The 15,070-nt window shown below is 28.9% G+C and overlaps 1 protein-coding gene across 2 annotated transcripts in view; it reads right to left on the reverse strand.

Moving 5' to 3' along the window:
* Positions 1–14,211, reverse strand: part of LOC119072935 (carbohydrate sulfotransferase 13) — a 34,033-nt gene extending 19,822 nt beyond the window's left edge. The window contains exon 1 of one of the 2 annotated variants that reach the window (XM_037178258.1): positions 13,914–14,211. The gene's annotated coding sequence lies outside the window, so the exon portion shown is untranslated. The remainder of the gene's footprint in view (positions 1–13,913) is intronic. The other variant, XM_037178259.1, reaches the window with a different exon arrangement.
* Positions 14,212–15,070: the final 859 nt, after the last annotated feature.

Consider the following 15,070-nt stretch of genomic DNA (forward strand, 5'->3'; position numbering starts at 1 on the left):
AATTAATTATTTTCCAAACGATGAAATTCAACGTTCAAATTAATTATTTTCCAAACGATGAAATTCAACGTTTAAATTAATTATTTTCCAAACGATGAAATTCAACGTTTAAATTAATTATTTTCCAAACGATGAAATTCAACGTTCAAATTAATTATTTTCCAAACGATGAAATTCAACGTTTAAATTAATTATTTTCCAAACGATGAAATTCAACGTTTAAATTAATTATTTTCCAAACGATGAAATTCAACGTTTAAATTAATTATTTTCCAAACGATGAAATTCAACGTTAAAATTAATTATTTTCCAAACGATGAAATTCAACGTTTAAAATTAATTATTTTCCAAACGATGAAATTCAACGTTTAAATTAATTATTTTCCAAACGATGAAATTCAACGTTAAAATTAATTATTTTCCAAACGATGAAATTCAACGTTTAAATTAATTATTTTCCAAACGATGAAATTCAACGTTTAAATTAATTATTTTCCAAACGATGAAATTCAACGTTTAAATTAATTATTTTCCAAACGATGAAATTCAACGTTAAAATTAATTATTTTCCAAACGATGAAATTCAACGTTTAAAATTAATTATTTTCCAAACGATGAAATTCAACGTTTAAATTAATTATTTTCCAAACGATGAAATTCAACGTTTAAATTAATTATTTTCCAAACGATGAAATTCAACGTTTAAATTAATTATTTTCCAAACGATGAAATTCAACGTTAAAATTAATTATTTTCCAAACGATGAAATTCAACGTTAAAATTAATTATTTTCCAAACGATGAAATTCAACGTTTAAATTAATTATTTTCCAAACGATGAAATTCAACGTTTAAAATTAATTATTTTCCAAACGATGAAATTCAACGTTTAAATTAATTATTTTCCAAACGATGAAATTCAACGTTTAAATTAATTATTTTCCAAACGATGAAATTCAACGTTAAAAATTAAAATAATTAAATTAATTATTTCCAAACGATGAAATTCAACGTTAAAATTAATTATTTTCCAAACGATGAAATTCAACGTTTAAAATTAATTATTTTCCAAACGATGAAATTCAACGTTAAATTAATTATTTTCCAAACGATGAAATTCAACGTTTAAATTAATTATTTTCCAAACGATGAAATTCAACGTTTAAATTAATTATTTTCCAAACGATGAAATTCAACGTTTAAATTAATTATTTTCCAAACGATGAAATTCAACGTTAAAATTAATTATTTTCCAAACGATGAAATTCAACGTTAAAATTAATTATTTTCCAAACGATGAAATTCAACGTTTAAATTAATTATTTTCCAAACGATGAAATTCAACGTTAAAATTAATTATTTTCCAAACGATGAAATTCAACGTTTAAATTAATTATTTTCCAAACGATGAAATTCAACGTTTAAATTAATTATTTTCCAAACGATGAAATTCAACGTTTAAATTAATTATTTTCCAAACGATGAAATTCAACGTTCAAATTAATTATTTTCCAAACGATGAAATTCAACGTTTAAATTAATTATTTTCCAAACGATGAAATTCAACGTTCAAATTAATTATTTTCCAAACGATGAAATTCAACGTTTAAATTAATTATTTTCCAAACGATGAAATTCAACGTTCAAATTAATTATTTTCCAAACGATGAAATTCAACGTTTAAATTAATTATTTTCCAAACGATGAAATTCAACGTTCAAATTAATTATTTTCCAAACGATGAAATTCAACGTTTAAATTAATTATTTTCCAAACGATGAAATTCAACGTTTAAATTAATTATTTTCCAAACGATGAAATTCAACGTTTAAATTAATTATTTTCCAAACGATGAAATTCAACGTTCAAATTAATTATTTTCCAAACGATGAAATTCAACGTTTAAATTAATTATTTTCCAAACGATGAAATTCAACGTTTAAATTAATTATTTTCCAAACGATGAAATTCAACGTTCAAATTAATTATTTTCCAAACGATGAAATGCAACGTTCAAATTAATTATTTTCCAAACGATGAAATTCAACGTTAAAATTAATTATTTTCCAAACGATGAAATTCAACGTTCAAATTAATTATTTTCCAAACGATGAAATTCAACGTTTAAATTAATTATTTTCCAAACGATGAAATTCAACGTTTAAATTAATTATTTTCCAAACGATGAAATTCAACGTTTAAATTAATTATTTTCCAAACGATGAAATTCAACGTTTAAATTAATTATTTTCCAAACGATGAAATTCAACGTTCAAATTAATTATTTTCCAAACGATGAAATTCAACGTTAAAATTAATTATTTTCCAAACGATGAAATTCAACGTTTAAATTAATTATTTTCCAAACGATGAAATTCAACGTTCAAATTAATTATTTTCCAAACGATGAAATTCAACGTTTAAATTAATTATTTTCCAAACGATGAAATTCAACGTTTAAATTAATTATTTTCCAAACGATGAAATTCAACGTTTAAATTAATTATTTTCCAAACGATGAAATTCAACGTTCAAATTAATTATTTTCCAAACGATGAAATTCAACGTTAAAATTAATTATTTTCCAAACGATGAAATTCAACGTTTAAATTAATTATTTTCCAAACGATGAAATTCAACGTTAAAATTAATTATTTTCCAAACGATGAAATTCAACGTTAAAATTAATTATTTTCCAAACGATGAAATTCAACGATTAAATTAATTATTTTCCAAACGATGAAATTCAACGTTCAAATTAATTATTTTCCAAACGATGAAATTCAACGTTTAAATTAATTATTTTCCAAACGATGAAATTCAACGTTTAAATTAATTATTTTCCAAACGATGAAATTCAACGTTCAAATTAATTATTTTCCAAACGATGAAATTCAACGTTAAAATTAATTATTTTCCAAACGATGAAATTCAACGTTTAAATTAATTATTTTCCAAACGATGAAATTCAACGTTAAAATTAATTATTTTCCAAACGATGAAATTCAACGTTTAAATTAATTATTTTCCAAACGATGAAATTCAATATTTAAATTAATTATTTTCCAAACGATGAAATTCAACGTTTAAATTAATTATTTTCCAAACGATGAAATTCAACGTTAAAATTAATTATTTTCCAAACGATGAAATTCAACGTTAAAATTAATTATTTTCCAAACGATGAAATTCAACGTTTAAATTAATTATTTTCCAAACGATGAAATTCAACGTTAAAATTAATTATTTTCCAAACGATGAAATTCAACGTTTAAATTAATTATTTTCCAAACGATGAAATTCAACGTTCAAATTAATTATTTTCCAAACGATGAAATTCAACGTTAAAATTAATTATTTTCCAAACGATGAAATTCAACGTTTAAATTAATTATTTTCCAAACGATGAAATTCAACGTTCAAATTAATTATTTTCCAAACGATGAAATTCAACGTTTAAATTAATTATTTTCCAAACGATGAAATTCAACGTTTAAATTAATTATTTTCCAAACGATGAAATTCAACGTTTAAATTAATTATTTTCCAAACGATGAAATTCAACGTTCAAATTAATTATTTTCCAAACGATGAAATTCAACGTTAAAATTAATTATTTTCCAAACGATGAAATTCAACGTTTAAATTAATTATTTTCCAAACGATGAAATTCAACGTTAAAATTAATTATTTTCCAAACGATGAAATTCAACGTTAAAATTAATTATTTTCCAAACGATGAAATTCAACGATTAAATTAATTATTTTCCAAACGATGAAATTCAACGTTCAAATTAATTATTTTCCAAACGATGAAATTCAACGTTTAAATTAATTATTTTCCAAACGATGAAATTCAACGTTTAAATTAATTATTTTCCAAACGATAAAATTCAACGTTCAAATTAATTATTTTCCAAACGATGAAATTCAACGTTAAAATTAATTATTTTCCAAACGATGAAATTCAACGTTTAAATTAATTATTTTCCAAACGATGAAATTCAACGTTAAAATTAATTATTTTCCAAACGATGAAATTCAACGTTTAAATTAATTATTTTCCAAACGATGAAATTCAACGTTAAAATTAATTATTTTCCAAACGATGAAATTCAACGTTTAAATTAATTATTTTCCAAACGATGAAATTCAACGTTAAAATTAATTATTTTCCAAACGATGAAATTCAACGTTAAAATTAATTATTTTCCAAACGATGAAATTCAACGTTAAAATTAATTATTTTCCAAACGATGAAATTCAACGTTTAAATTAATTATTTTCCAAACGATGAAATTCAACGTTAAAATTAATTATTTTCCAAACGATGAAATTCAACGTTTAAATTAATTATTTTCCAAACGATGAAATTCAACGTTAAAATTAATTATTTTCCAAACGATGAAATTCAACGTTAAAATTAATTATTTTCCAAACGATGAAATTCAACGTTAAAATTAATTATTTTCCAAACGATGAAATTCAACGTTTAAATTAATTATTTTCCAAACGATGAAATTCAACGTTAAAATTAATTATTTTCCAAACGATGAAATTCAACGTTAAAATTAATTATTTTCCAAACGATGAAATTCAACGTTAAAATTAATTATTTTCCAAACGATGAAATTCAACGTTTAAATTAATTATTTTCCAAACGATAAAATTCAACGTTCAAATTAATTATTTTCCAAACGATGAAATTCAACGTTAAAATTAATTATTTTCCAAACGATGAAATTCAACGTTTAAATTAATTATTTTCCAAACGATGAAATTCAACGTTTAAATTAATTATTTTCCAAACGATGAAATTCAACGTTAAAATTAATTATTTTCCAAACGATGAAATTCAACGTTTAAATTAATTATTTTCCAAACGATGAAATTCAACGTTAAAATTAATTATTTTCCAAACGATGAAATTCAACGTTAAAATTAATTATTTTCCAAACGATGAAATTCAACGTTCAAATTAATTATTTTCCAAACGATGAAATTCAACGTTTAAATTAATTATTTTCCAAACGATGAAATTCAACGTTCAAATTAATTATTTTCCAAACGATGAAATTCAACGATTAAATTAATTATTTTCCAAACGATGAAATTCAACGTTCAAATTAATTATTTTCCAAACGATGAAATTCAACGTTTAAATTAATTATTTTCCAAACGATGAAATTCAACGTTTAAATTAATTATTTTCCAAACGATAAAATTCAACGTTCAAATTAATTATTTTCCAAACGATGAAATTCAACGTTAAAATTAATTATTTTCCAAACGATGAAATTCAACGTTTAAATTAATTATTTTCCAAACGATGAAATTCAACGTTAAAATTAATTATTTTCCAAACGATGAAATTCAACGTTAAAATTAATTATTTTCCAAACGATGAAATTCAACGATTAAATTAATTATTTTCCAAACGATGAAATTCAACGTTCAAATTAATTATTTTCCAAACGATGAAATTCAACGTTTAAATTAATTATTTTCCAAACGATGAAATTCAACGTTTAAATTAATTATTTTCCAAACGATGAAATTCAACGTTCAAATTAATTATTTTCCAAACGATGAAATTCAACGTTAAAATTAATTATTTTCCAAACGATGAAATTCAACGTTTAAATTAATTATTTTCCAAACGATGAAATTCAACGTTAAAATTAATTATTTTCCAAACGATGAAATTCAACGTTTAAATTAATTATTTTCCAAACGATGAAATTCAATATTTAAATTAATTATTTTCCAAACGATGAAATTCAACGTTTAAATTAATTATTTTCCAAACGATGAAATTCAACGTTAAAATTAATTATTTTCCAAACGATGAAATTCAACGTTAAAATTAATTATTTTCCAAACGATGAAATTCAACGTTTAAATTAATTATTTTCCAAACGATGAAATTCAACGTTAAAATTAATTATTTTCCAAACGATGAAATTCAACGTTAAAATTAATTATTTTCCAAACGATGAAATTCAACGTTAAAATTAATTATTTTCCAAACGATGAAATTCAACGTTTAAATTAATTATTTTCCAAACGATGAAATTCAACGTTAAAATTAATTATTTTCCAAACGATGAAATTCAACGTTTAAATTAATTATTTTCCAAACGATGAAATTCAACGTTAAAATTAATTATTTTCCAAACGATGAAATTCAACGTTTAAATTAATTATTTTCCAAACGATGAAATTCAACGTTAAAATTAATTATTTTCCAAACGATGAAATTCAACGTTTAAATTAATTATTTTCCAAACGATGAAATTCAACGTTAAAATTAATTATTTTCCAAACGATGAAATTCAACGTTAAAATTAATTATTTTCCAAACGATGAAATTCAACGTTAAAATTAATTATTTTCCAAACGATGAAATTCAACGTTAAAATTAATTATTTTCCAAACGATGAAATTCAACGATTAAATTAATTATTTTCCAAACGATGAAATTCAACGTTCAAATTAATTATTTTCCAAACGATGAAATTCAACGTTTAAATTAATTATTTTCCAAACGATGAAATTCAACGTTTAAATTAATTATTTTCCAAACGATAAAATTCAACGTTCAAATTAATTATTTTCCAAACGATGAAATTCAACGTTAAAATTAATTATTTTCCAAACGATGAAATTCAACGTTTAAATTAATTATTTTCCAAACGATGAAATTCAACGTTAAAATTAATTATTTTCCAAACGATGAAATTCAACGTTTAAATTAATTATTTTCCAAACGATGAAATTCAACGTTAAAATTAATTATTTTCCAAACGATGAAATTCAACGTTAAAATTAATTATTTTCCAAACGATGAAATTCAACGTTCAAATTAATTATTTTCCAAACGATGAAATTCAATATTTAAATTAATTATTTTCCAAACGATGAAATTCAACGTTTAAATTAATTATTTTCCAAACGATGAAATTCAACGTTAAAATTAATTATTTTCCAAACGATGAAATTCAACGTTAAAATTAATTATTTCATCAGCCAATCATCAACTGAAGTATATCATTGTTTTTCAGAGATGTTTACTCTTTGACAGCCAATCATCGACTGAAGTTTGCCATTGTTTGGGCCGAGTTGTTTACTCTTTGACAGCCAATCATCGACTGAATGTCCTTGATTTCGCAGATATGTTTACTCTTTGACAGCTCATCACAGATTGAAGTTAGTTTATATTCGGACGTATTAGGACATATTCTTTCCTATTTTAAAAAATTTCTTAAAAGTACTTTCCTCAACATATGCCACTTGTGACGCAAAATTTTTTTGGTAAAATTTTGTTTCTAGAATTTCTTTGGTCAAATTTTTGCTGTTACAGTTTTTGCGTACAAGCGCAGAATGCGTCACATCCAGCGATATCAGTTGTTTTGGAAGTATGCACAGGGACTTGCGTCACTTTTACTCTTTTGAGTGTTTTTGACTGATATCAGTTCTTTTGGAAGAATTAGTAAATTGAAAAAATTGAAAAAAATTGAAAAAAAAAAAAACATTTAAAACATTTAAAAAATTTGAAAAATTTTAAAAATTTAAAAAAATTGAAAAATTTAAAAAATTTGAACCCATCCACACACACACACACTTAAAGGTGTTCTTATATGGGGCCTATATGGGAACTTCGAGTAGCCCTAGCTCCGAAACGAGGCCGGTACCCCCCAATTTTTTTTTTCTGGAATGTCTTAGAATGACGACTAGAATCTACTCCCAAAATTTCAAAAAAATCTAAAGAAGACTTTAGAAGATAGGAAACACGGACGGACGGACGGACTAACAAACTAACGTAGGATTTTTTCATTTCGTTTAAAGTACTGAAATTGACCAAAATGTATGAAAATGGGGCTTCTTGGAAGATTTTTTGCGTGGCCAAATTTTAAGCTGCAAGAACGTATGATAGCTCGTTGAACTCGTACGGACGCCTAGTTTTTTTTAATGGTAATTTGGAGTCATTTGTCTTTGAATTGTAGAACTTCAATATTTGCTGTATATATGGTTCTGCAGTCTACGACAAAAAAAAATTTTTGAATTTTTTTCTAGTAATAGGACTTGCGTCACGGGTGCTATGCTAACGCGCGCCCATGATCCGTTAAAGGTTTTTTTGTCGAGAAGTAAGAAGTCATCAAGTGTTTAGACTTGAAAACGAATTGATGTCATACACAACACAACAGCGGTGTTTCAGCTAATCTCGCGAATGTGAATGGTGAATTGCTTTGCAGAATAAACACAGAACACCAATTTGTTTGATAAATGGTATGTGCGACCACGGTAAAGGTGAGAATTATTTATTTGTCGAGGTTCAAAAAACACATTATACAAACGCTATTTGCATAACACAGAACGATGATTGAATTTACAACGAGAATTTATTAAGGTTTTTGGGTGATGAACACTGGTTACTGGTTACCATAGTAACATTCATCCAAAATTTAATTCAATTTGTGTGAGTGCTAAAAAGGAAATGCTAAATATTGATAAGATTTCACTTTTCCGCTCTCACACAAATCTGTAATCCAATCGAAATGAATAAACGTTCATTGAAACGCCACTGTAATACTATGCAGAGAATATGTAAACACGAAATAAAATCGAAAACAACATAAATTTATGCCGCGCCATCCGTGTTTGGATTCGATTATTGAAAACGTATACATTGAATTTCTAGTTGGTTTCTTTTTGCACTTTATGGAATTTACGTTTATGAGGCACTTGTAGAATGAACAAGTGTTTGCAATGATGTAACTCAATGTTAAATGAGCAGATATTCTAGAAGATAAAAACATTTCCATTTGCTCTGTAGAGAATAATTTTTCATCTGTATGGTCAGTGTGATGAGAACATTAATTGGCAATACAAGCACAAACAACTAAATGAGCAAGAAATTGAATTCAATTTAGTATCTTTCGGCAAACAATCATAATTTAAACGAAAACTGAATTCTTTGTAATTCATGACAAAAAGCAAAACTTTCATGAGATCACATCTGGTATCACACATGAATGTTCATGGTTCTTAGGTCGTAAATTGAAAATGCAAAAGGTCGTCAAGTTATTATAGTATTCGCAAAGTGGCACATGGAATTCAACGCAGATGTTTTAAAAATTGTAGACAAGTTGATTGTGCACAAATATATATGTATGCACACGTTACCATGTGTGGAAGCGTGTCATTATATTTTCTTAACTACAACTCTACTTCATCGCAGACACTTTTGATCCAGAGAAAATTGATTGCTAGTCGACCATTCTTTAGTTTCAAAGAGACCTAGGTCGGCCACATTTAAAGCATTGCAGCATGTTCAATGAAAGTATCGAAAAGATGCCTTTGGAACGAATTCAAATCTTTGCACGCAATAGGATTGGTCACAACGACTAAGGCTCGGAACAGGTCAGGTCAACCTGAGACCTGACCTGAAATACCTGACGACCTGATTTGACCTGATAAAAAATTACCTGACCTGACCTGACCTGAATTTACGTAAACCTGATTTGACCTGGCCTGAAAAAACCTGACCTGACCTGAAATTTTATTTCTTTTTTACATACCTAATAATTGTTTGTAGACTCCTGATCGAAAGTTATAATATTCACACCGAATGTAAAAATTTCCAAAAACTTTTTTTATTCGAAGAGGAAGTAAGTCCCTAAGGTTAAATTCGTTATTGAAAAGTTTCGGAGTGATAATCTAGGAGCTATGCGATAATTTTCGTGCATTTTTAGAGACTTGAGGAAACCTTTTGTTTATTTCTTTCAATAACAGAAAACTGAAATTTGAAGATTTTAACAGAAAATTCTAACGAGTTTGAAGTAACGTAATTAACATGCATTTCAATTTCATATTCAAGATATGAGCAAGAAATATGTTGTATTATCAGCGCGGTAGACGACAATAGGACATAAGTGTGGCCGTGGCCCCTGTTCAATAGAAATTGCTGTCACATGACTTAACGTAATATTAAGTGTAAGAACATTCAAGCTATTGAAATCGGAGAGATTTTCACTTATAATTATAACTTTGAAAATTATGGATAGCGCAACATGATGTATCTGGTATCTCACTTATAAGTTTTAATTATAAGACATGTGTTATAAGTGCGATACGTCACGTTGCGCAGACTGTCCTATAAGTGCCCTGAGCGTGTGAGTCCTATAAGTATGGAAAAGTTACTAACAGTTTTCACGTCTAACGTCAACTTATAAATATAAGTGAAATTCAGTGAGTCAAGGAACAAAATCGACAATAAATATGCGGCGGCAGCCAAATCACTGGCAAAACGGAATCAGATCACAGCTTGCCAATCAATTGAATAGAATCACGCTTGTATGATCGTAAATAAAATCAGAATTGTTTTGACCTCACATGAGGAAACATCTCTCATCTTTTTTCCATAGTTCCAAAATGACGGAAAAGTTTATGTCGAAAGTTAAAGATTTTCCGAATATCACGATCGTTTACGTTTAATCTATTTGTTATCAAACGAAGCAGAAGAGTTGGTTGCACGTTTTTATTAATTTATTTACTTGAAAGAATTTAATCATTCCCAATGGAAGAGAGTCCTTTCTTTTATCTTGAGTGTACTTTTTAGCGGCATTTTCAACGCATTATCATCAGGGAATCCAACCATAAATTTCCAAAACGACAAAATTATCCTTCTGTCAAACTCAGTAATCTCAGGTCAGCTCAGGTCAGATCAGGTAATTTTCAATTCAGGTCAGGTCATTTTCAGGTCAGATTTAGAAATTACCTGAACCTGACCTGAACCTGAAATTTTTATTTTTTATGACCTGACCTGACCTGAACCTGACCTGTTCCGAGCCTTAACAACGACTAGTAAAGCATTTCCTAAAATACTAGAAGGCTATTAGAACGGCTGAAAAAAAACCTGTTACAGACGGCTGTCATCTGTTACCGATAATGACAGCAATAATAAAGGACAACCTTTAACTTATGAGGTCTTAAATAGCAAAAATCATGTTCAAAACAAATGAAGTACAAGATTTCTGAAATCAAATCGCCAAATTTTTAAAAATTTAACTTGCTAGATCATCAAGCACCGTATCTTGATGCTAGTGGTTGTAGAAAGCCATACACAAGTAGTTTGTACTTCTGCTGTAAGTTTATCATGAAAAATTTAAAAAAGTGAAAATGTTTAACTTTCAGAATGGTTGAATTTCAAATGTCCATTTTTAACGATTCTCTCACATGGGGTTATTTTTGAGTCTCTTCCACCAAGCGGAAAGATAATCATTCTCTATATTGAAAGACGTTTTCGCGATATCCCTCTTAATTCAAGCCTTCCTGGTTAGAGATTTAATTCTGACTGTCTAGGATTTTCAAGATTCAGCATTCGCATAATGTTTTATGGTAAGGTCGACAAACAGAATCTTATGAATTGTGAATCAAACGTGCGGGCATGATTTTATTTAACTTCAATCGAAACAATGTAATTTTAAGTTGAGGTTTTTAGACAAACTTATTAGGAGACTGTCCAGGTAGGTCGATCGGTAGAGCCATGGACTCTCGCCCTATATGTCACGGGTTCGACTCCCGTGTCAGACATAGTTCATAGGGTTTTTGCTAATCGTAAATGATTATCTGTTAGTTATCACTAGCCAGCTCTATCGACCGTAATAGGTCTCTAAGAAAACACCAAAAAAATGCTGAACACAGTTCTTGTACGTCATGCGTAAGTCACAATAGTGATTCTAAAATGTCAACTACTAGCGACATCTATGTTCTAATAATTTATAATTCACAATTGCAAAATCTATCGAAAATATGGGTATTGCACCACAGGCCCATCGGCGGCTTAGGTGCTTGGAAAGTATCAGCTTTCCTACCCATCTTATCCTATCCTATCCTAGGATAGCTTTTGTATAATTGTTAACAACCTTTTATGTTACCTTGTACAAACAGCTGGATGTGGATGCGGAAGGAAACAATTTTTGTGATAAATTCATCATTGTACGAATGTCTACATAAAAGCACCTATTTCTTGCATGAAACTCATATTTTTATCTTTGATGGGAAGTCTCTATTTCTTGTAACTTCCTTTGATTGTCTACGTCCCAGCTAAATTAGACTCACGTTGTAGCATACAATTCTTATAAAGTATCATCTGATGTCATCGATTTAGCCGAGGGGGAATGTTGGAAATGCTCATGACAACGCTGATTATTGTGTTCATCGATATTTCCACATGAGCTTGTGTGACGTTATTTTTTGACAGTTTGATTTGTAATCGGCAGTGACAATTTTTATATTAAGAATGTCCATAGGAGACATGTTATCATTTAGCGTAATCGATTGATAGGAGACGGACGTGGTGTGCTTAAAAAAGTTTTGTATCATCGATGTATTTTGCTTGTTGTAGACGAATCTACGGATCTATCAGTCACACTGTAATTGTTCTCTGTGCAATTTTAGTGCAACTATTGGAACTAATTGTTTGTTCCTCATTTCTATTTCTAGATTTTTAAGCGTCATATTTCGTGAACGTATTGTACGAAACTAAAGGAATTTTTACAATTAAAAGGATTTTTGGTTAAACTGCACATTTATTGTTCATGGATTACTGTAGAAACTAGTGGAGATTTGTGTTATTTCGTTCGTCCGCAACAGGGAAACCACTCGGGTAATTGATTGCACACCCTGCTCGGAATTGCCGGAGAATCCGGTAATTAAACGGAATTGACAGGAATTAATAATGGGAATTGAAAGGAATTGAAAGGAAATAGAGCGAATCCGGCAATTAGACGAGTCGCTCCGGTAATTGAGGTAATTAAACGGAATTGAAAGGAATTAGAAATTGATTTGCCACCCTTTGGCCAATGGTTTCCCCTCGGATTTAACCAAAAAAAAACAACTTAAAAGATCGTAAAAACAACGGAGGCACCTCGAACTCGATCTACTGTTATTTAATTGAAACAGATAAAACGTGACGGAAAAATTAGTGAATATTCGAGAATACAATTTTCTCTAAAATAGGCCCTGCCCTCAGCAAAATTCTGTTTGGATAAATTAGTGAAGCAAGTAAATCGGCTCTTATACATGGTGTACGTTCAACTCAGAAGGCGAAATGCCTCGTCGAATGAATAAAGCAAAGTCTCAAATTTTTGTGTTAGTCAGTGGCTAATCAATCAATCTTATCAACCAATCCGATTTTAAGAATTTCGTAAACGATAACTTTTCTAAAAGCTGTCGTACATACCTACCACTGGTACACTAATCTATTATCATGAACAAATGAAATTGTAACAAATTTACTGCATGGCGTAAAACCACTAAAAACAAAATCTGACAAAATCCATTATCGAAGACATTCTTCTTTTCATTTTTACCTTGCATTAAGATTTATTGTAGACTGTGTCTTATTTACACTCATCTGATGTTAGTGTAGACGCTAATTAAATAACCTGTTGCTACAAATTTATTACCTCAATAAATAATCTACTCTCATTTCTATCAACACCGACCATCATCATCAGTCGTTTAATTTACTCTGTACGTAGTTAGAACAACTTAATGTTGCAATATAGGTAATTGTTTTACTACCGGTTAATATTGTTTCAAATAGCGACTGTATACCGTGTGTACCTTCAACGTTTATTAAACGAATTGTGAATAAACTCCCCCTCATCATTCGCTCAGAATTGTCACACCTCTGTAAATGTGTACTATAACACGGTCAACACCATTGTTGGGCTAACAATTCAATCAAATTCATTCTCGTTTCAATTCATTTTAATTAAGAAATTGCACGAATTGTTATGTCCGTAACTTCAATTGGTTGTGGTTTATTGACCTCAACAAATCAAGTGAATTTGATTGATTCATCCATCATATTATCTTAAATTGATCAACAAAATGTTTACTTACCTTAGATAAAATCTCTTCTTGCGTGTAGTCGTATGGAATATCGTTCAGCAATTCATCACAACTCAAAATTTTGTCCAATGTTTTTTCCGTTGATTCGATCAATGAGTCAAACTCTTTTGAAAATTGTTTACAACACTTGATCCACTCATTCACAGGTATGGTGCTAATCTGACCGGACATTATTTGTGCGATAAACGCTTTTTACGGAGAGAAAAAAAAATATGCCGAAACAAACAACACACGGATCACGAAGAGGAGAAACATGTAAAAATTATGTTTGATTTGTTTACATCCACAACAACTACATCCCAACGATCACAACTATCGAAATATGACCCAGCCGAAAAAACAACCAAATTCTAAGCATTTTGAAGGATCATGAAGTTTAAAAAGTTATTTTTGATAGTTTTGGACGATTAATGTTAGGCAATAGAGTGTTTAAGTGAGAGAGATGGCGAAATGACAACCTATTGTTCCATCTCGGGGTCTGCTGTCAGATTCTTTTGTATTATCGATGACAGCAGACCTCGAGTAGATTTTCCATCTAGCTCTACTTAAACACCGTATTTCGCGAATTGTGGAAGCCAGAAAAAAAACTCAAAAACTGCCCTCACTTTCGGCCCCGAAGCATGAAAATGATGAGTGTGAGTTGCAGCGTAACACATCTGACTCACCTGACACTTTTACTTTCTTAGATGGAAGAACGAGATGTAAAATAAGAGTTCAGGATGTTCAGCGCACTTGCGTAAATAAAATTACAGAGTCGATCTCTAGCTACACAGGTTATTCAAAATTTTCTTTTATTCTTTTGTTCTTCTGTTATTTTACTGTCTTGACAGTATAACAAATGAAAAATGTGAATTGGGGCTCTTTAGCGTTGCAATAAGACGAAAAATCCTCTGGAAAATACATTTGTCCCTTCTAATTTGTGTGTACTACTAGTACTACTTACACTTACCCAGTAGCTTCAAATAGTATATTTCATTGTTATGTCAGTTACTCGACGAAGACTATCTTTGCCGTCTTTGCCTTTTATTACAATGAAAGGATAAACCATACCCTATTCATACAAACCGGTGGACATAGCGAATTCATATAAACAAACTCACCACTCAGGAGAGGTGAGTTTCTTTATATGAAATCGTTATTTCCTCCGC

Source organism: Bradysia coprophila (assembly GCF_014529535.1).
Source record: "Bradysia coprophila strain Holo2 chromosome IV unlocalized genomic scaffold, BU_Bcop_v1 contig_84, whole genome shotgun sequence".
Classification (NCBI taxonomy): Eukaryota; Metazoa; Arthropoda; class Insecta; order Diptera; family Sciaridae; genus Bradysia; species Bradysia coprophila.